The sequence below is a fragment of the Buteo buteo genome, chromosome 14 (genome assembly GCF_964188355.1).
Source record: "Buteo buteo chromosome 14, bButBut1.hap1.1, whole genome shotgun sequence".
Taxonomy (NCBI): domain Eukaryota; kingdom Metazoa; phylum Chordata; class Aves; order Accipitriformes; family Accipitridae; genus Buteo; species Buteo buteo.
In genome coordinates, this window is record NC_134184.1 from 29,729,314 (window position 1) to 29,757,012 (window position 27,699).

Here is a 27,699-nt window from a genome sequence, read left to right on the forward strand (position 1 = left end):
TGTTTGTTGCTATTTCTTTATCTGTCGAGTCCCTGCTTGTTCCATTCTTGGCAAAAGGAGTTTTACAGCACACAGGCTTTTGCAGACAGGATTCTTCTCATTTAAAACTTACTTTCAACTATATTTCAGTTGAGAGCTTTAGCCATTTGCTAAACTCCTGCCATCAGCAGGGACCATGCTTTAACAATCAGCTACTATTCACTTTGCAAAACAAGAATGGTTCCAGCAGCATGAAGCTTTGCCCAGAGTCTTACAGGCTCAACCTCTGGCACTTATCTACTCCTTGTCGAGATCTGCAGCAATGAAATATGTCTTTCCAGCTCATTACTTCAGATTACAATGGACAGAATATAAGTCGTTTCAAGTTTTACAAAGATTTTAGCAGGATTTTTCCCGTCTTTCTTTTTTTTTAGTTCTCCTTATGCACATTTAAGAAAATTGTATTTCTTTGGTAGGGTGGGTCTAAGAAACCCTAGAAACCCAGCTTGCTTTCTCGAACTGCCTGCAGGCAGCTGGAATGGGTGCCAATTGCATTTGGAAGTATTGTTATAGGCAGCAATAGGTTCAGAGAGAATGGGGCCTGCATCCAGTCAAAGCAAAGGGCTCTCGGGAGAAAGAACGCTATTTTTCCATCCTCAGCAAGACTCCAGCTCTCTGGTCTCTTCGCTGTGTAATGCTACTCCTGCCATTTCTGACAGCTCCAGGGTTCCTTTCACACCCTGTCCCACACTCTTCCCCAGCCATGGGCTCGGGATTTTGTTTCAATTCACTTGTGCTCTCTTCCTTAGAAGTATCATTAGAAAACCTACGTGGGAGAAGCCCTATTTAAATCCATCTACGTTCAACAATGGCAATAAAAAATGATTGCATGGTTAAGCTTATAGAAAGCCAAGCACAAGACCTGGGCCAGTATTCTTTTAATCAAATAATTGCTATTCAGGCAAGACTTTCTGTGCAACAATTATTTCTTTTAAAAAGCCAAAAAAATACTTGAATGAACTCAAGCATTTGAATACTTTATTTAATGCCCATCATAATATTATATTATAAATATATTGGAATATTTCTTTAGCTTTGTATATATTTTCTTTTCTAATCATACCACTAGAAAAATAATACCACACTCCAGGATAAAAGAAAAACACTGTTATTGGAAAGAAGCTTCTTCTTTAGCTTGCCAAGCAGCTACCAGCCTTCCAAGCAGCAGAAACAGCATACAGTAGGGTTGCTATACAACATAATCAGTGGGACTTGGAGAATTGCTTTGCCATTTCGAAACATATAATGACTGTTCTGAAACAACCGTGGTTTGCATGAGGAGGATTTGAAGGGAAGCAGGTGGCTACTAACAACAGTAAACATCGTGCTGCTGTTAGGGATGGGGTAGGAGGAGGGCAAGAGCCTGATGGCAGCGTATTTCATTTCTTTGTGACCATCTCGGACATGGACTTGCAGGGCGAAAAGACAGCTCTGCTGTGACACATCATCAGTCCACTGGAACTCCATTCTCCAAAGGTTTTTACCTTTTTAAAACACGGTAATAACTATCTGGCCAGATTGATTTCTTGTTTTCCCCTGCTGATTTCATCGTAATAAAATTTCACACAGAGTGGTGCTACGTGTGAAGGGTCACCAAAGACTTTTGTAAGAACTCACTGTTAAAATTCAGGCACTACAGAGAAAAGAGAAGGAGGGGAAGGGGAAGGAAGAAGAAAGGAAGGGAAGAAAGAAATTTGAGGTTATTTATTTGTCTCTAACAGGATTACTTCCTGAGTATAAAAAATCCATTGTACCATCTAGACATGGCAGTGTCTATGCTTCATCAAAATATTTGTAAACAGCAGCCTCTTTTATCTATAGAAGGGGCCAAATTCTACTCACCACAAGGTAATTTCAGAAAGTTTTTCCAGAAAGAAGATGCTTTCAAACTCCACAAAATACAGTTTGCCTGCTGTGCTCACATTTCAAATTACCCAGTCTAAACACTACCAATAAAATCAAATATATATACACAAACATATATATTTGCTTTAGGAAGAAAGAATTGCAGCAGCCAAGTTCTATTAACTGAAAGGGTATTTCCTAGCAAAATCCCACTAAATCTAACTCCCACCACCAAAACCCTGCCCTCACCAAAGTGAAGGACTGCAGGGTTGGGAAATAATTCACAAAGAAAGTCAACCACACCATCGGCGGGAGGTGAGCTGCCTGCTCTCCTCTTCCACCAACATGCCGATGTGGTTCTTCTGTTTAACTAACCTACGCCTGCTGTCATTTTTCTGGGGATTGTGCCCATTTGTGCAGACCACCAAGATTACAGAATAGCACAAATACACCCAGCAAAGTGCCCTTAACAGGCATTTGCTTGCCAAAAGAGAACTACCTCTATTCTCAGAGTTAGGAGAAAGCATTTGTGTTTAAATGGGAACATGTATTAATAGCTTCCCTGTTTCTTCCCCTCTGCAGGCTAATGTACTCCAGAAAACAGATATTTTTTTTCAGAAGAGTAGGAATATATCTAGAAGAGCTCCTTGTTAAACTACTGGCTACACACAGATAATACCATCCTGGGGACAATTTTCTCCTGCTACTTTTAATGTGAAGTAGCATTTTCAAAATCATTTTGTCAGACAGCTCTTCCATACGGGAAGGGGCTTGAATTCTGATGGCCCTGAAGTACAGTAATACTGCTTTTGCTGTAAAGCCAGCTCTGCAAGATACTAAATGTCCTTGACTTTCATTATTTAAAAGTGCACCTTTCCTGGTAGGATTTTACACTAAAACCAATCCCTTTAGGAATGCAGAGGACCCAGTTGGCATCCAAAAATAATAATAGTAATGATGTTACTAATAATTCTAATAAAGAGTAGTTTATTGAGCTTAGAAGAATTCTACCTTACAGAAGATGTCCCATATCTCAGCTTATGTAGCACAGTAGCTACATTTCAGCCCTCAAGTTGTCGAGAAGTTGGACTAGAAGATGGTTGTAGGTGCCTTTGAACTGAACTATTCTATTCTAGTCCATGAGCAACTATCATTATCGGTGCTCCCACGTAAGACAGGGAAACCAGAATGCAGGCCAACACCATCATTGCCCAGTGGCAAGTCAGAGCATGAGTTGGTGGTAGAGCAAGGAAGAAATGTCCAAACATTTGAACTCTGGGCTTTAGTTGGTAGACCAGTGTGTCTCCGTGCCAAAACACAAGACTCCTAAGGTTTTGAGTGGGAGTGAGGGAAGAAGGTCGCAGTCGTAACCCGTATCAGAAGACAGTACAAAAGAAAGAGGAGTGACAAAAATAATGGTGCAAAATTACTCTGGAGAAATCTTGGCCTATCAAAAGAAACACTAGCAGGCAGGAATCTGTGGACACACTGGGTGGACCTCATCAGAGAAAGTATCACTGTCCACATCAAACCCAGTCAGCTCAGGCTCCTTTCATACTCATCAGATAGAAACTGTGTTGATGTTAAGTGCTTGGTCAAGTGCACATGTTCGTTCATCCCAGGGCAGGAAATTCTCCTCCTAAAGCAGTGTGAGAAACATCATCTCCTTCACAAGCAGATGTCTACGGTCCTTCAGTGGGGAGCCAATATGGACCAGCTGAGAAGCAGAAGAAGATACAGACCTCAAGAGTCAGCTGGGATGCAGAGCATCTCCTATTTGAAGGCCAATGTTGCTATTTTGTAAGTAACAATTATTCTATCAACTGATGGATGGTAAAGATTGGCAAACAAGGGAAGAGTTCCTAATTACTTTTTCTTACACCTTCAAATATGCTAATATGGCCAACTTATGGCACGTTGCCTTTTAGCTTTTTGAACTGTTTTGTTACTCTTCTGGTTTTGTATGCTCCCATTTCGCATTGCATAAGGAACACTTATTCAGTAAGGAGAAGGCGGGGGAGAGTGATGAACCTCCATTAAAATGGAAAACATGAGCCCGGAATACTTCATGCTAAGCATAGAGAAATTTGTTTTCTGATGAGAAATAAAACAGACCCTTGAACTTAAAAGTCAATGACAGAAAAAAATCACATGAAGATATGATGTATAGTAGTAAAAGAAAATTATTTAGGAGTCAATAATTTTTCAAAAGGATTAACAGAGCATATGCAGCATTACCCATAATGAGATAGGATGAGTATGGGAAGCTCAATTTGCATGCTATTTAGATTCAACAGATAGTTAAACTGTTGATATCTAAAGTGCTGTTGTTGTGACAGTGAAGGTAGAGGTCCTGTACATCCTCTGAAAATTAACACAGTTCAGAGAAAATGGTAAAAAATTGCAATCATTTCGGTATCTAGTGGGATTTAAACTATACAAGAAGGATGGTCCTTTAGACATCTAAATTTCCTTTTTATCATCAGGTCATAGAGGTTGGCTAAAAAAGGCATCAAGGTAACTTTTTGAATTCAGATCTATCTACCTCTGGGATTCAACCAGGAATTTAATGCCAAATGGAAAACAGTAGGTAAGCATGAAAGCTGAAGTAATTTATCACTGCTATCTTTTCAACAGATAAGCATTTCTTTGTTTGAACAAATACACATTACAGTACACGAAAACAAAAACGTTTTGAACAGCACAGCTTCCATAGAGCTTCTACATAATGAAATTTCAGAAAACACTCAGTATAAAAGTTTTGGTGCACAAAGAAGATTATTAATTTTCCTTCCACATGACAAATAGATAAATACCTCTATGCTAAACACAATTTTAAGTACCATACACTATTCAGGTTCATATTTTTCAATGCTTCAGAAAGCGCGAAGAGATGTACTTAAATTATTAATTTCTCAGTGTATAAAGTTAAAAAAGCCCAAACAACCCAATTGAAAACCTGCTCAGTTGATAAATAATAACAATTGTTTTTCCCTAGTCTGCCACTTACAAACCCAGCGTTGATTCGGAAACAACCTGATTTCTTTCCATCTCATCCATCATTACCAGTCATAATGATTCCTCAGATCCTCCTGCTGCAACCTCACTGTCTTGTATTTGTGCTGTCAGCAGCAGCTGTATCACCAATCTATGTTTTCTTTTTGGTCATCTCGGCGACTGATCGATCCGAATTTAGTGTACGGCTCTTTGGATGGTGCATGCCCCATTCTAACTGCTTTGGCTCAGCAAGGTAAACAAGAACAAAGAGCTATATAGTCCTTTCTCCTCCCCCAGTGCATATGAGGGAAAAATAAAATTACAAATGACATAAAAAATCCAGCTACCATGAATAACAAGAAATAGAAAAAAAGGTAGTTGTATTTGTAGCTATCAGATAAGATGTACGAGATACTAATACATACTCAGATGTTTTTTAAAAGCTGATAAAGACGATTGGAATCTGGAAGCATTAGTACTAGAGGAAATAAATTATTATGTGGGGTTTCTCTTGTTTTTTCTTCTATCTGATTAATTAAAGGGAGCCAGGTATCTACTGTGTTTTGACACTAGTGTCAGATGTGACTGCTGATACACTGCTGATACAAACAAAAACCACTGTACCAAATGTTTACACAAACCTAACAAATTTGCAGAAAGATAAAAAGGGTGTTGCCCAGTCAACCCTTTGCCCGCCACAGCTAGTGGTTATTGGAAGGAAAAGGATAGATAGCTTGTCTTAAGAGTAAAGGCAAGCACAGACAATAAGGAAAAAGAACTGGAAGACTGTCTGTAGACAGTCTACTGGGGAAGAAGAAAAGTCAACAGAAAGGATCCTAGAGGTTCTTCACTGTGTTGTTGAATCTTCAAGGAAGAGAAAGAACTTACAAAGGAACAAAGACAATGCCTTTCAGCAAAAGGATGGATTTTACAATGGGAAGGAAGCCCCAGGGAAGACTGGGAGCTAAATGGGGAAGCCAGATACAAATTAAGCTAAATCAGTGAGAGGAGAGAGAAGCTGCAGAAATACACAGTGTCTCCCCCGTTCTATTTCTATTTCACAAAAGCAATGTAGAAAGTCACTTTGCTTTAAAAAAGCAAAGGTCTAGTCCAGGCTAGCAGCCCTTGCACATCTCCGATGGTGCTAACTTCCCTTTTGCCCTGGGCCTCCAAAACTACTTAGCGCTGGTATTCAAACTTCAGGGTAGGAGCCACCATTCCTCTTCCAGTCCTTTTAAGACTTCTTGACCAGAGAATATCTTTCCTGCATGCTTAAAATCTTACATGGATTCATAATTGAGCTTTTAGCTTATGCCCTCCAGAACAGGCAGGATTCAAGAAACTCAACCTATGGGCTGGCAAGTTTGTTATACGCTTCTTGAGATATTCACTACTTACAAGTGTTGTGAAGTGTACATTCTTCCACGGATGATAATTTCTTGCTCCTTGGGGAAAGATGGCGAGAAGACAGTTTTTGGCCTAACACGACACAGTTCTGCAGACGCGGGCAAAGCCTGGCACAATCCCAAAGCAGCCTGCAAAGGGGTGAGAACAGTGCTGCAAAGAAGCCTTCACCAGCGAGCAACCTAGGCATGACAGGCGGATGGATGGATCTATAGCTGGGTCGTACCCACGCTAGAAGCAAGAAGTTCTCAACTAATTTTTTCCCTTTCAGATTTTCAAAAGGATAATGTGAAAATTAACGTCTGCTGAACTGGCGGCAAGGAGGACCGCGAGAAAGATGATGATGTGGCATAATGAGGTTACAAACCAGACAACAATATGTCTGCAGTGTAGGAAAGTTACATAATCATTTTCTGAGTTGCCTGTATCGACTCAGGAAGAAATGTAGTCTCTACTGAGAGAATGTATTGCAGCAAATCCCCTTGCTGATTTAGGATGGTAGCGTTTACCTTTCCTTATAAGCCATCAGAGAGACAATTGTATATTGTGTAAATACAGTGGGGACATGGATTAATTTCAAACCTATCACATAATCTGATGAGATTTCCCTTGAGATCTGCTAACACTTTGCAGCACTGTGAGCCATTATTTCCATACTTATTGGAAATAACGTCTGAGCCCAGGCAAGGCACAATATTCCCACTGAGAGTTGTCATGACGGGAGTGGAATTAATTCCTAGTGTCACTGTACACATCGAGGGTCTTTTTGCCATTATTAGCATGTAGCCCAAATAGTATTTAAATCCACTATGATACAGTATACCATACAACAGTATCACTTGGGGCCTCCTAAATTTGGACGTACGTTCCTTGCTATATATACCGAACGCAAGTCAGATTTCACCTGCATTTACGTAAGCCTGATGCAACTCCATCATCTTCAGTGGTCAAGCTCCTGGCTCGCCCCAGTATGGAATCAGAACTGGATCTGTGACATAACAGAAGTACTCAAGATCCTTTTAAGATGCAATTTATTAAGGAGCTAGACCTTAATCACAATGAGCTGTGATGCTAGTTGTCATAGTTTAGAGGATGAACAAGAAGCTTTATTTTTTTTTATTGCCATTAAATTAATTCACTCTTATTATGGAGTTACTTATTTACGTGAAGTGTTCTCCAGCTGGTTGCTGTTACCAGATGTGGACAGATCCCTTTCTGCTTCACTATGAAACTAGCCGTGCCAGCATCTTTGGATGCATCGGAGACTCAGCTATATTAAAATAATTTTTATATTTCCAATCCACTTTCCTGCAAACTTTTACGAGATGTTTCTGGTTTATTTTTGCAAGTAATCTTTCTCCATTTTTAGTTGATCTGTTTCTCTTACCTGATTCATACAAGGATGCTTGTAACACTGCAATTTGTCACCACGGAAACAACTGTTTGGTCACTGTAGCTGATGTCATTGAATGAATCAAGTAAGAAAATCATGGAAATGATTAAAAATAAATCCACAAAAAAAAAAAAAATCAAACAACCAACCTCCTAAACAAATGCAGTAACAATTTGGAACAACCCAGATGTGATGACTTCATTTCAGTTTTCAAAATTGCAGGGTTTTTTTAACTTTTTATGTTTCTCTGTGGGTGGCAGCCACTGAGAAAAATCCAGTAAAATGGGTTCTAACAAGCCCATCTCATACTCTACACCACATCTCACAATGAGATTGCTGCAGCTTTAAACCCATCTCTGCCAAAACTTTCATGGGAATCAAAGGCACGGCAGTCTTCTCCTCAAGGGCATAATGAGACCTGACTTGTCCACTTAATTAGCCACTAAACCATTCTAGCCAAAAAGGCTGAATGTGCAGCTGTCTGCAAGCAGCCTGCCATTGCTCAGCAGCTTTAAATATTATATATATATATCTTTATCCATCACCATTTTCCAGACAGAAATAACCATAGGCCAGAAATCTTTTCAGCTGCTGTGCCCTACCCATGTCAATGCTACAGTGATGTCTATTTTATGGATCAATGTTGATTTTCATCTAGGATTCTGTAAAGCTTTGGGGGAGAAACCTTGGAAAGGGAGAGATACCATTTCATAATCCAGGGCAGCCTTTTGGAGATTTAGCCATAACTCAAGTACAAATGCAGGATAACCACGTTTGTACACAATATTTTTCTGTATTTAGCAGGAAAGTAGATAAACCCATTTAGGATTTTGGCTAAGTTACAAATTTCTTGCGTATTTCTTATAGCTACCGGTAACCCACAGCTAAAACTGCCATTCCAAGGTGATTCTAACTTCAGAAATAATAATAAATCATATTTACCATATTATCTTAATGTCTTAAAGCTTATAATTTTGTCACATTTTGCATGAAAGGATAACTTCAACTTTATTTCTTAAATAGTATCATTGATGCTGACTCAGAAGCAACCATCTTCATCACTATCATACATGAAATCTCTGAGGGATTAAACTTTAGGAGACACTCTCACAAAAAAGAAGAGTCTCTTTTATAGCCTTACTAATTAAATGTAATTAATTTACTAGCACCCTGAAATTGCAGGTATTAAAAAAATAATAAAATCCCCCAGCATTTTTGCATTGCATGTGATAAATGCTACAATCACTCTTTCCTATTAGCGAAAATACAGAGGAAATAATATTAGGTGACAGTGAAGTTCATCGGAGCAGGTCGATTGAGATTGTCAGGATTCATTAGCATGTGTGTGACCGGTAAATAATTGAGTTAATTTTAGGTTGAGTGACATATTTAGAAAACTACGAATCACCTTATTTTGTGAATTTAATCAACCTTTGCTCTTCCCCGGATAGTTCAGCGTACACCTGCAATATTAAGTTGAAACTGTCTCTTTACTCGGCAGCCCTCACAAGTACCAGTGGTTTGCAAACTTTCAAAACCATCAGCTGTATTAAATGCTGGCCTCCAGCAAAGAGGTCAACACAAATAAAGCATCATAAATACAGAGAAAACAAAAATGAAAAAAAAAAAAAAAAAAACAAACAAGAAAGCTGAAAAGGAGGCTTTCTTAACTGAAGTTTTTGCCAGATTTATACTAAAATCTCAATTTGCTTTGTCTCTAAGAATAAAACTGATAAAGTCTGCAAAATATCAATGCAGAAAGATTACTTCTCTGGAAACTTTCCAAAAAAATAGCTCTCATTTGAAAAATTTAGTCAATCCTGGAATGCTTCTTTGCGACACTCTGTTAGCCCAAATAAATCACATTACAAAAACTGCATCGTCCAGCTCTGGCTTCTGAAAAAGCCTGTTTTCAAAGGCAGGAAACATCTTTTTCAAAGTTTAGCTTTATTTGGAAATAAGTCACAATTCCTAGCTAATGTGAGCTATTCATTTATTTTTCATCGGATGTCTTCTGATCTCTTAACATAAGGTTTCTCTTCATTTCCGAAAGATGTTCTATTAGCACTAGATTTGATATTGAACATGACAATATTCAGGTAACACAGTGGGCTTTATTATGTAGAATTTAAGCTGTGAAGATATGCACTTGCAAAAAGCGCAGTTACTCTTCAGTTTCGTATTTTGAATATGCGAACAAGTTGCTTGTGGATTACTGGCAGCTACAGCTTGGGCTCTGACACTTAACTGTTTGTTATTAATACGCAAAGCAATTAATGTAATTATAAATATGGAAAAGAAAAATATCAACACTATTTACATTAGTTAGTTACTAGGAGGTAAAATACTTTGTCAGCTGTAATACAATACAAATTGCTGCAAAGCTTTTAATACAATTATAACATGCATATATTCAAAGCACTACAGTTTATATTCTAGGTCTGTCCTCCTGGGATCAATTTATGATACTCTATGCTGAGTATCTTGTCTTGACAAAATAATGATACTTCGTTCCCACGTTGCTACATTTGGCTACCACATGCTTTACGCACAAGTAGGATTTCAGACCCGATCATCGTGCGGTCAATAGCAAAATACTCATCGCCAGGACGCACGGGGACGGGAAGCAGAAGGCGCGATTAATAACTATACAGAAAGCACCACACGTGAGCGGGCACCCGCCTCTCCAATTCGGAAACATTTTCTTCAAGCAAACATAGTAAAAAGGCATAACAGAATCAATAGCAGATCTTATCCACTTCATTACTGCAGGCAATGGTTTCTTGAGTGTTCGTATTAAAAAACCCACTCGGACATTTACCACCTTCACCCCGTGCGTGCGTGGCATGTAGTGACAGGCAGCAACTCTGCAGTGGAGGTTCAGGAGGTCTAAGGAAATGATTCTTGCAGGTGACAGCCAGCTGGGTGAGTACCGTGAGGTGGACAAAACACTCTCACATCATAAGTGATTAAATTATTAAATACCCAAAGTCATTAAGCCGTTTAAGCAGAAAGGCTGCCTGCCTTTTCCTTTGTTTTCTTGCATTTGGAATTAAATTTGTGTTCAGAATTACTGGTGTTATAAACAGTGACCAATCTTAACAACACTATTTCAAAGCTCCTTATTACCGCTTTAATTTTTAACGCTGACAGTTGTGTAACACAGCACCGACATCCTCAATTAATAACACCATGTGTTACTTGGTAACATACGGCACATTTAGTAGCGTGACTCAGTCACGACCCTTCCCGTGAATCAGAAGACATTGGTCCCGGGTTCCCAGGTACCAAAGTGACGTCCTTGTAATCACCTATTGTAAACACACATTTTCTAGCACTGCAAAGGGAGACAAACGGTCGTGATGCCAAGCCAATTCAGAAAACAGAAACAGTTTTCACGCATAACCCCTTTGCATAACTTTGATAAATAGAAGGGACAACACAGCAGAGACGCACGTTACTAAATACGGCGCAGTGCCTAGATGGGGAAGCAAATTAAAAAAGAGCAGGGAACTACTAAAGGCTGACACCTTCTCTAACCAAACCAAATTGCTGCTGCCCAGTCGATACTGGCTGATGCACAGTCCTGCTTTATTTCCCAGCTGCTCCATGGGGCTGATCCAAAGCTCACCGAGAGCAACACAGTCCCCTTTTTGGATGAAGCCTCAAGTAAGAACAAGAATAGACAAAACATCTGTATGTGACTCCTGGCTCAGGGCTGGCTGAGGGCTGCTACAACCCCAGCTTTTGGCTGGAGCAGCCTCAAGGCTGCTCCGACTCTCTTCCCTGCCAGCCACAGCCCCGAGGAGCAAACACAGCAGTTGGAGCCCACTGTTTCACCCATGGTCCCCTCTCCTCTGAACGGAGCTCCTTTGCTCAAGCATTCCAGCAAGGAGCTGTTTGGGGAAACAACCATCAAACCCAGCACTGTCTGCTGCACCGTACAACCTTTCCGGCTCTAAGGGGAAGAAAACAGCCACCTTCCACCTCCGGAATGGTTTTGTGAGCCATACACACCTGAAAGACTACCAGCCACCTTCCTTCCCGCTACGTCAGGCCATGCAACGTCCTGGGTGACCCAGCTGGAGGGGACAACCTGCCCAACGGATGACCGCTGCCTGCTGTTAATGGACAGCAATGCCCGTTGCAGCAGGGCTGAAAGGGCTCCATGTCCTAAGGACAGAGGAGGCACAACCCTTCCAGCTGAACTGCCCGGCTTCTGCCTGCTTGTCATAATTTAACGTTACTTTCTGTGTTTAATGTTTCAGATTTGCGTGTAGTTTAAAAAAAAAAAAATATATATATATATATATAAGTTGGAGCGTGCCAGTTATTTCTCTGAGGTTTCAGAACACAAACTTTGCAGTTCTTCTGCTGTTTGGCATGGGCTGCCACAGATGGAAGACAGATATCCGTCCGCCAATGTTTAAAGAGGACCAGATTTTTTTGTTTAGAAATTTTAGCTGTTTAGCACTCCCAGTCGTAAAATCAACCAGACCAACCCTTCCCTCCAACAAGTGCATACAGGAAGAAACAAGGGAGACCACTGCCTGAGCAGGATTCACACACACAGAGACGGCTGGGGTGCACTGGGACTGCTTTGATGGTTAGTTTTGGAAAGAAAGGGGCCAACTTTTTCTACCCTGGTTTGGAAAGCTCTGAAACTCACGTACCTTTCTGCCAAAAGGGAGCTCATTTAATGAAAGGGAAGGAAAACAAGGTTGCCCAGTAGCCATTTCAACTAACGTCAGCCGGGAAGATTTGCTCTTTCTGAGTCCTGCCAACCCAAACATCTGAGGGAAGCTGCTGAATTGGTGCACACTCTTGCTAAATCAGCTGTGCTCCTTTCCCAGCTGATGGCTACTGATTTAGACTGACCTCAAATCCTCCAGCCTCCTCCCCCCAGAGCTACAGTCGTTCTCTGCTATCGCACCTGATCCTTCACGAAAGTTTCCGCACCTTCCAGGCTCGTCACAGCAATCCTTCGAGCGTAAGCTGAAGCCGACTTGACACAACAGATTTCGTTTTTCTCTCGGACGCACACATATGCCACAAAGACTGCAGTTCATCACCTACGCTTTTCAAACGTTGCTGAGCATGCTCAAGTGGGATAGCGCTTTTGCAAACAAGGCAGAGCTGCTGCTTCTTTTTCTTCACCCGTTTTTTTTTCCTTTAAAGTAAAAAGTTTCTGAAAGCAAGTCTGTTCGAGGTTAAGTTCACAATTTACACTCAATGAGCTGTCTTGTGCTGTGTCCAAAACAGGCAAAGAAACATTGTCGCCTTTTCCTGGAATCCTGTGCACAGCCTGGGGAAGGGAGCTTTCTCTTCTGCTCCGGCATCCCCTAAGCCTGAATATTTCAGGGCTTGAAGATTTCTTCCTTATGCAGAAGGGTGGTGCTACTGGGTGGTGCCTGCATGACTGCGTGCACGCAGGGAGAAGTTTCCAGGAGCAATGGAAATCTGTGCCGTAGAAGTCCTACGGTGCTTACTCCTTTCTTCCTTTCTGCGTGACTTGGGAAAAAATTCAGGGAGAAAACGAATGCTGACGTCTGACAGGCATTGGGCAGCGTCTTGAGGAAAGCAGGGGAACGTGCTGCCCCACGGACAAGGGCACGGGTGGCAGGAGGGGAGAGGACAGACAGCTGGTTCGCTCCCAGCTGGGGATTAGAAGTCGCAGGTGAACCAAGGCCACGTGCCCTACTAATAGCGGCGGCTTCCTGCTCAAAATAAGAAGCAGGTTCACACATTTGTTCTCCAGTTGGGTTCAGACATAAGCTGCAACACAGATGTTCACAGGGCACAAAGGGGACACCCAGCAGAGCTGGCTGCAAAAGAAAATTTACAGGAATGACAGCGAGTAGCCTTTTACAGCAGGCTCTCTAGAGAGGCACTGAAAGGGAAGCTCATTCTGATATGATTTTTTTTTTCCGAAGCTCCTCCTTGTGTAAGATCCTACTGCTGCCAATCTCCAGCAACTGAAAATGAATTAAAAAAGAGGAGGAAAAAGCAAAAAACATTGGAAAGCCAAATAAAGGAGCAAAGGAGAAACAAATGAGACCAAAGAAATGCACAACAAAGAGGGAATAGATGAAAAGGAGACAAGTAAAGGCACATCAATAGATATGAGAATATTAAGGAAACGTAATCATCAGAAACCCTCCTGAGATCTTTTGCGCACATTCTGAAAGCGTCATTAGACATAGGGATCCTCTGACAGGCCTGGACACACATCTGAACATCCAGGACATTCAGTAGTAGGGCAATCGTACATTAAGTGATCCAGGCAGGTACCTGACTCCATACATAAAATGGAAACAATGGTTATTCTCCACCTTTTGCCAAAATTCTTGGGACCTACAGGTGAAGCACGCTATGAATATATTTTGCATTCTGCTTCTTAAAGAATGAGCAACTGTATGGCAAAACCCCATTTTTGTGAAAGGGTCCTCTACACCAAAAACTGGTCCTGGATTTTGTTCATAAGAAGAATTCAACCTCTCCCCCATTACAAATCTCTTCACTGTTTCTCCAGATCAAGGTAAGTTCAATCGTTACATCCATGTATTCAAGAAAACTTTTCCTCTTTAGAGCTGAGACTCAAAAAATTGCCTAGGTCTATAAGCTCTTTAGAAAGAATAAAGCCTTCTGAATCTCCTCTTGTTTCTCTTTCTCCATTGCTAGGAGCTCAGCAGAGTTTCAAGCATCATAAAGCGTGACCTGACTTTTAAAAAAGAAATCACCTAAAAATTGCTTCGTTATATGCAGAAATGTATTTCTGAAACTGCCTGAATATTTTCTGTAAATGTTCCAAGTGAGATACTAGCTTCACTGAAATACTTGAGAAAATTTCCAGGAACGTCAATGTGCCCAAGGTTTCAACCTTTATGGCCATTTTCTTCCCAGTATTTAGTCACATTCGTACCTTTACTACCTTTAGCAGTTGCAAAGAAAACCAAAGGAAACACAGATGAAAAGCCAGTTAAAGCACAGCCTCAACTATGGGGGGATCAAGAGTAGAGCTACTTCTTCCAACTCACCAATTTTACCTTTAAAACTTACTTGCTTGTGGAGACTCACCTTTTTGTTCAGTTTGAAGTTAAATTTGTAAGTTTGGCTACACATTTCTCTCTGAGTAACTGTGAGCATCATACCCTTCCCAATTTCTGCCATACAAATACCCTATGTGCTATTGAAAATTCAGCCTGCAAAGATCCATCATACTGTCCCATTCATGGCAGCTGAGATTTATCAAGAGCTTTAAGAAGTTCAGCATTAAACTGTCAACAAAACTCACACACACTCCAAATCATCCAACACAAAACATGAATGTATCCATTACACATACCTATTTATTGCAGATACTTTCCAAGTTTCAAGAAGCATATAACCAAGAATTGCTTCAAGCTCAGAGTCCAAGATCTGAAAAGGAGATAATATATATTTTTAAAAGTCACTAAAAGTATAAGGCTTAAGCATATAAAAGAAAAAAATTATTGTGCAAAGTTACTATTTGGAAATGAGTTTATGAGCTAGTCCTTCTAAAGTTCTGCATCACCTGAGAAATGTTGTGGGTGATAACAATGATGGTATGATAATTTCTATGGTATTAAATTTAAGATACATAATATTGTATAGATTCTTAGGCAACTTCTACATACAAGTTGAAAATTAGCAGAAAACTCTGAAAACACATCAAATTTGCAAATAGCAATTTTGCTACAACTGTTTGTAATGAAAGAACAAAACTAATATATTGAATATGCAAAACTGCCAGTGGCATATCAGAAAATATACATGATTTAGGAAAACACAAGCATCTCTATGTACACTTAAGCAATATTGTGCCTTTAGTTTGCAGCAAGACAGTGGCATGAATAGGGAAACCACATGAAAAATCAAGTCTATCATTATGTGCATTACATCTTTTTTGTCCAAAAATGCTGAACATGGCAGTTCTGCTACAGGTGTGAAATTCTAGATATACATTTCTGTAAGCATATGTATAACACCCGATCACAATTAGTCCCAGAGTCTCTGTAAATTTTCCTGGTGATCCTTGCACAGTGACCCTGAGTGTAATGCATTTGATAAGTCTAATGCATTTGATAAGTCTAATGCGCTTAAGAAGGCAAAAAAGAGGAGGAGGATACATCAGGAGAAAGAAACAGGCTCAGCAGACCAAAGACAGACACAAAGGAGATAAAAAAAGAGGAAAAATTAGTTCATGTGTCCAACTGCATTTGGTCCGAACTTTGTTCTGCACAAACAGATGACCGCATCAGCTTCACCATCGTGAGTACATGCTTATTGAGTATTTCTGTGGCACCATCAACATCTTTGAATTCTGTAGCAGGAAACAGTTTCACACAGTGCTGCCACACAGCCACAGCTCTTAAAAAAAAATAAATAATTAAGAGCCCACATGAGAAAAAGTCCCGCCTCTTTCCTTTCCCCACAATTCTGCCTGAGCTTTTGCCTGCAGCTGCACTACTGCTACCCACCGCATGATTCCCAGTATAGGCAAAGTGAATTACCTCAGCAGAGTTAAGACGAATCAGTTATAGAACGGCCTATACCCACTACGCATCAATGGTCACCTGGCTGGGAGCACCTATGTGCTCCAGCTGAAGAGCAGGCATTTTCTTCTCCAAAGGCTCAGCCCACCGAAGGAGTCCTAGACTCCCTCTGTTCCCTTCTGTGAGCTGGTAATTTTCAAGCAGAGAGACAAAATGTAAATATCAGCATGGATAATTATTTCACTGCTCATTTTTTTTGCAAGATAATCAGACAGAAAGATAAGGCAAGCTCTGAGAAATGAAGCAGTAGAAATTTTTATCCAGCAACTGCATGAAAGATTCTGCCAATTCTTCTTACAAAAGCAACAGTTCGCTGATTTGTAGCTGCTGCCTACTTTCATGTGCAAGAACAACAACTACAGAAATCCCTCACTGGTCTTCTCTACATATTTTCAGGCAATGTCTATAAACATGACAACTTCCAGGATTATTTATTCTATGCACTGTGTTGCCATTCCTGCTGTTGATGTCAACTGCAGACAAGCCAGGCTCAGAAGCTCCGATTCCATTACAGAGGCACAAGTAACACCACTACATCTCTGCCCTTTCCATCTCCTACTCAATTCCCCAAAAGAGATTTCCACAGTAAGGCATAGAGAAATCACAAAGAGAATGCCATTAAAGTTAATGTGAAAATCAGCCAAATATCACCTCTAAAACAAGTGGGAGCTATTTACTAGGTAATACCGATAAAAATCTGCAAGATCAGAGGGTGGGCAAAGTTTACCCTTTATTTTCTACGGTTAATGTCCTCCATTTTTTCTGCATGTCCTTCATCAGTTAGCCTTATAACACCTTCTCCACATAAAATCATAGAATCACAGCATATCTCGAGTTGTAAGGGACCCATAAGGACCATCATCGTCCAGACACTCCTTGAACTCTGACAGGCTGGGGACTGCTTCCCTGGGGAGCCTGTTCCAGTGACTGACCACCCTCTCAGTGAAGAACCTTTTCCTGACTTCGAGCCTGAACTTCCCCTGGCTCAGCTTCATTCCATTCCCTCGTGTCCTACTGCTGGTCACCAGAGAGAGGAGATCAGCGCCTCCATCTCCGCCGAGCCTCTGGAGGCATTCCCTAGGCCATGCTTTCCTCTCTTACTTAGCCCCCTCATCTCTTGCCCGCTTTTACGGCCCCTCGCTTTACCCTCACTTGCAAGGTCTCTTCAGTTGACTACCGGCACTGACGTCACCACACCTCAACGGGAGTTACCACCCATCAGCCGAAGCACATGAACCACCTAAATGCCTGCTGTTCCCCGGCTGGACCATCTTCAGCCAAGTGACCTTCACGATGGGTAGTAGATTCCAGGGACTGAACTGTCAGGTCCAGCAGAACTTGTGTCGTAAAGGTAACCTTCAAAACACCAACCAGGTGTAAAGTTCTACTAACGTGATAACGCATGAAATTATATTGCTCAAAGACACGTCTCAAGGGATTGTTGACGTGAGAATTTATGACATATTTATAGAGAAACATTATGAATTATTGCATGGCTGAGATAGCTCTGTGACAGAACGTTTGCAGCCAAAGATAAGAACAATTGCATGTAAGCATAAGCACACGATTTGCTGTGCATAACATTAGCGGCGTTTATTTTAGAAATGACCACCCATCTGACTGTTCCAAAAAACCTTGTAGAGTTGCTAAAAGATGCCAGGGAAAGTTTTTACTTGTAGCACACTTTCTATCTTTAATAACACCAGCTGTCGCTTTTACAAACGCATCGTGCCCTTCACAGTAATCCCATATTCTGCAAACACCGAAAACCCCCCAAACCCTCCCAGTTATTAACATCTGCTTCACTTACTGATTCTGACAAACTGAAGGACAAAGGCATGATTTAACAGATTGCTTTGCGTAAAGAAACAATGCAGTTCACGAAAGGATTCATCAAATGCCCCTGTCAGAAAGCTTTACAAAGCACAGCTTAATGAACGTATGCAAATTGCTATAATATATAAAATGCCTGATACCACTTCAACAAGTAATGTGCTTATGAAATCTATGGAGAATGGTAAGATAGATCAATCTAATTTGTCTTTGAAATAAAGTGATTTGGTTCCCTCCAGATAATTTCAATCTCTTTTTTTTTAATGCCTTGTGGCATGACAGCAATGCATTACACACAATGAACCAGCGCTTTAGACCCTAGAAGATGTGATTATTCAATAGAAAAAGCATTCAGCAACAGACAAACTGGAAGCACACTGGTACACTTCAATATTTTCCTTCAATGTTTTGACATGCTGGCAGTTTTTAAAAATTGTTATTTCCAAGCCCTGCTGCATTTAAACAGCCCCTATTTTTTTTCGCCGTTGCTTGATGTGAGGTTGAAGCCCGAGTGTAAGTCAGGCTGATATTTACAGCTTGAGGAACTGCTCCGATATGAAAGCACATCAGAAAACAACATGCACCCAGGATGATCACTGCTGTTGCTGTTTTCAACATTATTGATTTAGAGATCCGATCATTTTCTTCTCATCAAGATAAGGAAAGAATGGCTTATGAGCTAAAATGATTTTCGATGAAAAAACCAACATTTTCTAGAGGTTTTTTCCCCCTGACAACTGAAAGTTCTTCTCACCAACTTACTTTAAAAAAAAAAAAAAAAAAAAAAAAAAGAAAGCATTTTCAGTGTTTTGTCAAAGAAGCTAAAACCCACAATCACCCTTTATGAATTTATGGAAAAATAAAGAGAATTTCTCTAATTTTTTACTTGGAAAAAACCACATGGAAAAGAACACAGCATAATAAGCGCATCAGGAACTAGAAGGTGCAGTTTCTGGATCTTGGCTTTACTATTTAGGCTGGGCAGGTGGGAAAGAGGACTGTGAAGTACCATGATTATCCCCTTTTAAAGACCTTTTTTTCTCCGAAAACATTTGTCAGAGGAGCCTAGGTACAGCTAGTGATGCCGTGGGGCTGAGATGGATTGTATCAGTTTCTGCAGTCTTTAATTTTTAGTAGAGGTGCTACTCGCCCTTTGAAAAAAAGTCCTCAGACCATAATTTGTAGTAACATAAAACTGATTCTGGGTAGTTTATAATTTTCAACCTCCTTCTTACACCTTCGGCATCCCCCGTCATCCACAGACTATGGATACAGAAGACAAATTGTCTGGCCTCTTCATCTTTCCTTCAGCCACATTCCTCTGGAGTCTGGGATGGACAAGGTCCAGGGTGCAGTTTTCCCGTTCTTTTACATGCTATTTATTAGGCCTACAACTCTCCAGCTGGAGGGTGTCCATCCCATTCTACAGAATTCAAGTTTTTATAGGAAATCAAAGGAACTCTCGTGCTGGAACCACAAAAGGAAAACAAATACTGTCTAAGTAACACTTTCTTGGATGGTTCTTGGCTACATTACGCTAGGAGAAGAATCCCCAATGTAGTAGTCTAATAGATAAACAGTTTCAACTCATATTTTATATCATCCATTATATGTTGCATGTTACTACAGAAGTAATTGCTGTTACTGCCAAAGCTAGACACAAGTTTTGCTCAGTGCCTTAGGCAAAATGACTAAGTTGGGCAGTACTTCGTGCAGGATTCTCAAATTTCTGCATGACGGGACCACAGTTTCTGCATTGAGAATTAACTAAACTGTAAAATAAGAGTCCAGGTTGAAACACCATGTCAGAAATGTATTGTGATCTCCTCATTTTAAAGGCATTAACTTGTAAAACCCTTTCCATCCTGTTACACTGAATATTCAGTATGTGTCAGGCACCGTGGAAAACGTTTTTATTTCTCTTCCAATGAATATACATTAGAGTGAGTGTTTATAACATTTTTCTAGAATTGGGTTTGTTTATATCACTGACAATTAAGGGGTGATATCTTTAACACCCTGTATCACTTTTAGATGCCAGTGAGCAATATTTAACAAAGCAGGCTGTTCTCATTTTTACATCTTTTTCTTGTATTCAAATTTGCAAGATGGTGTGTTCTTCGGCTTTGCATTCAGTCAAAGATTGAAATCTGGGAATAAATGAACATGCCAAGCCTTTCTTTATTATACCTCATTTCGCAGAGTAACTCTTTCAGGTTCCATCATTACCATCCTTATTTTAAATTTGTTCTTTTTAACATAAACCTACAAGAACAGCAAAATGTCTCCCCTTTTGACTGTACATTGAGGCCAAAAGATTCACAGTTGATGTAGTTAATAAAGGCAATTAAGGAAGCTCCATCTCATACCTCCTCTCTTATCTCCTGAACCTATATGAAATTATACTAATTATCGTAAGTAAAATTAAACATTCTAACTTCTCCCTGAAATAGGGAGGAAACTATTATTCTTGGGAGTCAATCTTCTTACAGCTCCCTTAAGATGCAACACCTAATAGATTTCAGGGTAGAAAAAGAGCCTCCTGAACAGATTTCAGTTTCAGTCTAATAATACAGCTTCAATAAAGTATATTAACCTGCACACCATCATTGACAAAATTACAGTCACGCTGTGTGCAATGGAGTATGCTAGGTGATAATACAATAAAACATCTTTTTTTAACCTGTTACTCTGGGGGGGGGGTTCCATCAGGGACATCAGTGTTTAAAGTCAGGGTGCAGTGCTTTCAGAAGACAGGTGGGAAGCAGAGCCAGGCCACCCCGTCCCACGTCCCCACCTGCCAGCAGATTCCTGCCACCCATCGCAGTGAGGGGATTCACCCATCGCTGTTACGGACAAAGTACCTATACTGGACAGCAGCGTAATCAATAACAGTAAACGGTTCTGGAACTATCCTGAACTGACAGTGAAGCAGACTAGAAACTGAAATCCTTTCTTTGATTAGCTTCTTAGCAAGCTAGTACAAACCCATGTTCCCTGTTGAAAAAAAAAAAAAAAAAGAAAAACGAGGAGGTTTGTAAGAACAGACCTTTTTCTACTCAAAGCAAGCTGATTTCTAATGGCTGAAAATGCCCTTTCCCTGACCTGTGGCAAAAGGTGAGAAAGGACTCACTGCTCTAAAGTCTGTCTCAAAAGTAACGTCCAAGGTGCAAAGACTCCCAACCTGAATAACTTCTGTGAAAGTATAAAGTATTGAGCAACTTTACTATGGCAGGTGCTTCTGGAGGGAAAGGGTCCTCACCTGTCCCGACACAGGCAGAAGCAGCACACAACACGGCCGCTGCTTTTGGTTTGACAACACGGAGCCTAAGCTACCTTGCTGCATCTCTGCAGAGCGTCTGAGATATGCCAAAACGTGCTGCCATGATTGCAGTCTAGAGGTTGGAATAGAAACTCTGTAAGAAAAGACATACTTTTTTTTTTTTTTCTTTTGAAAGAAAGGCAGAAGCACTATGTTACACTATTTCATCCCAGTGAAAGACTGGGTCTGCAGCCGAATGCAACAGATGCAATAAATCTCTAACCCTTCCCTTCTTTAACTGTAGTGACAACTGCTAGGAAACCCTGTTCAGATTATCACAAGGAATGTAAAAAGGGGTTCCAGTAAGTTGAACAGAGATCGTATTTTTCAAGAGTAAGACCTATTGAGGACATCATGGGTAAGTTAAGCATGCCCATGACACTCAGTTGTCCTGGAAGGTACTTAAATAACATCTAGCACCACAATATCTGAAGATTACGATACCTCATTCCTGCATAAAAGGAGGAACCATTCAGAACTAGCCACCAGTGAAGTCCAGCCTCAGAAATCACAGGTGGGTCAAAAAATCCATAGAAGAAACAAGAGGACCATCATGTCCTCCTTGAAGCGGACACCTATTGTAACGGGGGCCAGCTGCAATCCACAGCTGTTTGCTCACATTATTTTTAGCATTACAGAAAAGAAAGGCCTATGTTCTCTCTTGTCTCGGAAGCAAATACGGAAGCTGGAGCTGTGAAGAGGAGCAGGATCAAACAACTTGAGAGGAGTCTAGGAAGCCTTTCTAAGCAGTCAGTCGTGTCTCCTGCTAAAAGTGGAGGACAGGCACCAAGATGTCATTCTCTGGAAAGTCAGAAATAATGAGGAATAGCTTATCAAGATAAAGATTATTAGCAGACAGGCTAGTGGCAGAATTAGTTCACAGAGTGATGATAAAACAGGATTAGGAAAGCAGAGCAATTTTAAGGAAAGGTAGCTAAAAATACCTGCCCAACGCACACTTCTCCAAGTCCTCATCTCCAGTGTGGTGATGTTTCAAAGTTAAATGTCCCAACAGACAACCCTGTACTCTTTCTGCTAGCGTCAAGATGAAGCGTTGTATGCTGTGGCAGTGCTGTAGTCTCTGAGGGTTGTGTGTCTGTGTGAACGATGAGGATAGCTGCATTTTGTTCCAGTTACTGTGAATTAGGAGCAGAACCCCGTTGCCTGGCAAGCTTTCAGCACAGGCTTCAGTGGGGAAAAGTCTGGGTACAGTGCCTGGGCTGTAGTACTGAAAGAATGTACCACTCAGAACAACGCACTGGGTCTTGTCCTGTTTCCTGATCTTGCTTCGTCCACGAGGACCACACAGGATCTGTTCCACAGCCACGTGCACACCACACAATACCTTCCTAACACCACCACCAAACAACCAAGACCTACGTCCCAAATAGGTTTTGGGAAGGCAGCTGACATCCCCAACTCCAAGGGTCTGGCAACAGCAAGGAATTTCTTACATTAACCTCTCAAACTGGGACCTTCTGGCATCTGTTAGCAAACAGCAGAATCCACCAACTGCTGGATTAAACATAAAATAGGTGATAGTGCAAACACATGAGCAGGGGCCAGTCTCCTTTCTAGACCCTTTGGTAACACTATGACTTCATATTGCATGCTTAATTTTTATCTTTGTTTTTTAACCTCTGTAAATACTTCTATGCATTCTCACAAAACCTTCCCTAAGTTTACAAAATCCTGTCTTCAAGTTATTTTAGTTGTCTACTCAACTAGTGCATCTGGAGTTTATTCCAGAACTTCACCTCTTGGGAGGTTTGAAAAATTTCTTCTAATTTTCAGTCTAAATTCATCCAGGACTAATTAATAAACATATTATCTTGTGCTGATATTATCCTTCAATTTCAACAGCTCTCCTCCCTCCCTGGTGTTTGTCCTCCAAAGGTATTTAGAACAAAGTTTTTTCCTGGATATTATATACAAATTATAGGCAATAGAAGCTTAGCATATTTTGTCAGAAAGTCTGACAGAAGGTAACTATTCACTGGGAAAATATATTTACCTTATTTTTTTACTAAAGAACAAAAGGCAGATGCTGATTTCTTTTCCTAGTTATACTCCAGTATAAACCAGGAATGATTAAACCTGCATGGAGAGCAAATTATAACTTATGGCTAGCCAAAAGGCAAGAATTGCATCTGAGCAGACATCTGCCTAGGGCTGCAGTAAGAATTGTGAGCACTAAGCTGTCAGTGGAGAACAAATACCTAACAGTGAAGGGGAGAGCAGCAGACATCTGTCCTGTGAAAGCCACCTTTTTAGAGGCCTTGGAAAGTGAAAGATAATTGACCATAGGCTTCCTCCGGCCCAAAAAGACTTGAAAACCAATGTATCTGACATCTAGACTTCCTACTCTCTAGGTAAATGCTGCACCTGCTTCAGTTCAGATTGGACGTTAGGAGAACATTCTTCACCGAGAGGGTGGGTGGTCACTGGAACAGGCTCCCAAGGGAAGCGGTCACAGCACCAAGTCCGTCAGAGTTCAAGGAGTGTCTGGACGATGCTCTTAGTCATATGGTTTAGTTTTAGGTAGTCCTGGGAGGAGCAGGGAGTTGGACTCCATGATCCTTATGGGTCCCATCCAACTTGAGATATTCTGTAACTCTATGATTTTATGCCTATGCAAAAGGCAATTTTATCCACCCCCCTGTTTTTCAATGTAAACATCACACTTTTGTGTTGAATTCAATGCCACTCAAATGTGTTAGGAATCGAGCCTCTCGGAGCGCCAAAGTGCCTCGCCGCTGTCTCCAAGCCGTGATGGCTTTGCCATGGAGAGAACCAAGGCTCCTCACTTCTTGAACCATGATGTCTGACTATTCAACAGACCCTACCTTTAAATACCCAAGGAAGTCTGAGGTCCAGGACAGAGGGACTGATCAATGTAAATCAGGTGGCCCTCCAGCACAGCTGCTCTGTATCGATCTCCAAGACTCCAGCACCTAGGGGGGATTTGTCTCACCAACTGCAGATGTCAATACCTGAGCTCATCACCTTGGGCTACCCTTAACTGAGAGAGAGAAATAGGTGCCTCCGGGGCTCAATTCCTCTCATCCTAATGTGGATATCTAAAATAACTTAGATGAATTGCACCCAACGATAGGGTCTAATGATCATAAAAGGAATCCAGGGATTGTAGCTTTGATGTAGGTGCTTATGCTGTAGATAACTCACGGCAGTTGAGACAAATCTTACTGCTGAAGTCTGCCTCAGGAGAGCTGGCATTCAGACAGATCTGAAGTCACAAACAGGGGTTCAAAGGATGGGTTTTCAATGACACCATGATCTAATCTGTAAGTCTATTCAGTCCAGCCTTTTCTTGTTGAATTTTAAATAGAAGAATTTGAGATTTGGCTCAATGATAGCAGCAATAAAAGTCATCATTAATCTAGGAAGACTGATTTATGAGAAAATATTAAAATAACTAAATATGTATAGCTTGACTAAAGCCACTATTGAAAGAGAAATATGATAATTATCTACAAGCTCTGGAAGGATACACATACTAAAGATTTTTTTTAATAGGGTTTTTCAGGAAACTATAGCTAAGAGTAATGTGATTATACTGAACAAAGTAAAATTTAGGCTGACAGGGAAAAAATTCCTAATAATGAAGTGTATTCTATTGTAGAATAATCTTCCAAAGGAAATTGGCTGAAGTCCAATCACATCTAAAGCCAACTGGACAAAGATCCGCAGAGAACAATCCTGTATTAGCTGCAAGATGGACTAGATGACTCAACAGCACTTTTTCATTTTTAAATTCCTATCATTCCACTGTATAAAATAATCCAATAAGCCAAAGGGAGGAGGGAAATAGGCTTAGCAACAAATGCACAGCCGTCTCTTCTCCGAGGTCTGCACGCTGCAATCAGTGTGTCTTGCACTGATTGCACTGAGGGAGGAAACATCTGTGTGTGGTCAGAGTACTGTGTTAATTCAGTGCTACAAAGTCATATGCCTGATGTCCCTTTTTCCCCTTGTTGCACTCCTTAATAAAATAACATTACCAGAAGAATCGACCCTGGGTTGTGAATGTATCAATCATGATTTTTGCTGCACCAGCTACTCATAATTGCTTTAAGCTTTCTTGATCTCAGATGCCAATTGGTGTTAAACAAAACACAAAAAATAAATAGCTTGTAGGCACATATTTCCACTGAAAAAATCCTGCCACATGTTGATCTACGAGGAGTAGGGTAACTATGTTTTCCTAAAGTTATGATGCTCATTTTTAAAGCTGTGCAATGGTTAACTCCCTAGTTTTGAAGAGGCTTTGACATTTTATAGCTAAAATATCTTGCTGAGAGTCTGTGTTAATATACTCTGTTTTCTGTTACACTTAAGCCACAAGTAACAGAAGTCTTCTTAAAGAATGACTATTCAATTTAACTGTGGATTTGGTTTCCCTCTCCAGAGAATATTAGATGGTCTTAACAATACATGTATATATATAAAAAAAATACTTTCTGAAGAAAGTGCTTTCAAGTGTAACATTAGCTTTCTGCAACCCATTGCAACTCCACTTTTCCCACAGCAGTCACACTCTGTAACGCTCACCAAACCTCTTCTACCCACTTCGTGGAGAGGTCTGAGATTTCAGAGAATGTATTTAGGATGTATAGCAGGGGACAACTTCTCTTAAAAAGATTTTAAAAGAACATCATCATCTGAAGAATAGATCTGCATGCTATAGGGGTTTTGGTTGGGAGGTTTTTTTGGCTTGTTTTGTTTTTTGTTGGGGGGGGGGTTGCCTCAAGTGCTCAATTAAGCATACAACAACAGAGACAGGATTTCTGTTTTTCAAAGAAGGAATATTAATGGAAATCTATGTCTGCATAACAAAACAGTGATCAACAGCTCACAGCTTACACTATCGATTTGGAATTATTCACATAATTTCTCCTTGATTTCTTCCCCTACTCCACTGCACTTTCCGAATCGGAACCCAAATTACTATTTTCCTACCTTCTTTCCCTTGTCAAAGGAGTTAAGAGAAAGCAAATATTAGAATTTTACCACACTCAATCCTTCTAAATACTTACACATTTGAGATTTTTCCTTTTCTCTTGTCTTAAGATAATATGAGACACAAAACATGAATTACCCTTTAACCGATACAGCTGCTAATTCCCACTCCTGGCGATAGAGTGAAGGCAATAAAGTGGCAGATGTGTGCTTGCAGTCTACCTGCACCTGAAACTGAGGTTGCCTTAGCAGAAGCGACCCACCGCTTTTAATTGGTCTGAACGTATGCCGAGAGGAAATCTGGCTGCTGCATCACAGTTCAAAGGGGTCGGACACACACTGCTGCGGGACGGTGTTCAAAACGATGCTGCAAAAGATGGAAGATAATCAGCAGAAGGCACTGGGGACCAAGAGGGAAGTCTATGGGGTGCAGGTACACAACTGGGACAGGGGTAGGAAAAGGAGCAGATGGGGAAGAGGCCCATATGAAGCTGCATTTTATCATCTCCAAAACGACCATGAAGCAGAAGACACTGCCTATGAGAAAGCCCTAAAGATGTGAGGAGTTCCTTTTATCCTGCAGTTTTCTGGGCAACCTGGGCAGAGCTCTGTACACAAACCCAGCAACAAAGTCTCTGCTGCTGCCCTTGGGCTTCTTTTCTGCTTGAATTGTAAGCAAAGAAAAAAACAAAAAACAAATACCAAGACAGGGGTATGATGAGACACAGGAATGGAAAAGCTGATTAAAGCATTTTCCAAGTCCCACACAGAGGTGCAGATCAAGGAAGAAGTTGAACAAATATTTTTAATTATTTTAGGGAAATTTCCACTAGGAAATTGGTTGTATTATACTTAACTCAGACAGCTATTTCTCATGATGATACTGTAACCAAAAGCTAACCTTGCTGCAATTTTTCACTGATTTACATCGTTGAAAGAGTTACAAAAAAAAAAAAGAGAAGAAATATTATATTTGTTTTAACTAAATGAGTGAGAATCAAACATTGAAAACTAATCACATGTGAGGACTACACAAAGCTCAGCCTGAAGGATGGCTTTTTCCAGCAGTTAGCTGGACTGTCAACATAGCAAAGATGCTATGACATGAAAATACCCTCACAGCTTTACAGCAGAGTAACCACTTGATTTCTTTGTCCAGTTTTGCTTGGCTCTGCTAGAAGATATGTGGCCAGGCAGCAGCCATGAAGGCTACATAATTTCCTACTGCAGGTTTCTGCACTTATATGGAAATACCTGGAGAGAGGGATGATTTAACTATGGAATCTGTTCAGACACAAGGATTTTCTCGA

At 40.6% G+C, this 27,699-nt stretch overlaps 1 protein-coding gene across 13 annotated transcripts in view; it reads right to left on the reverse strand.

Moving 5' to 3' along the window:
- ENOX1 (ecto-NOX disulfide-thiol exchanger 1) overlaps positions 1 to 27,699 on the reverse strand; it is a 358,275-nt gene that overhangs the window by 269,417 nt on the left and 61,159 nt on the right. For 10 of the 13 annotated variants that reach the window (XM_075046158.1, XM_075046156.1, XM_075046155.1 and 7 more), the window contains exon 2: positions 15,024 to 15,097. The exons of 1 other annotated variant lie outside the window; for it this stretch is intronic. The gene's annotated coding sequence lies outside the window, so the exon portion shown is untranslated. Of the gene's footprint in view, positions 1 to 12,611; positions 12,630 to 15,023; positions 15,098 to 26,652; positions 26,705 to 27,699 lie in introns of those variants that run through there. 2 more of the 13 variants (XM_075046148.1, XM_075046154.1) reach the window with 2 other exon arrangements.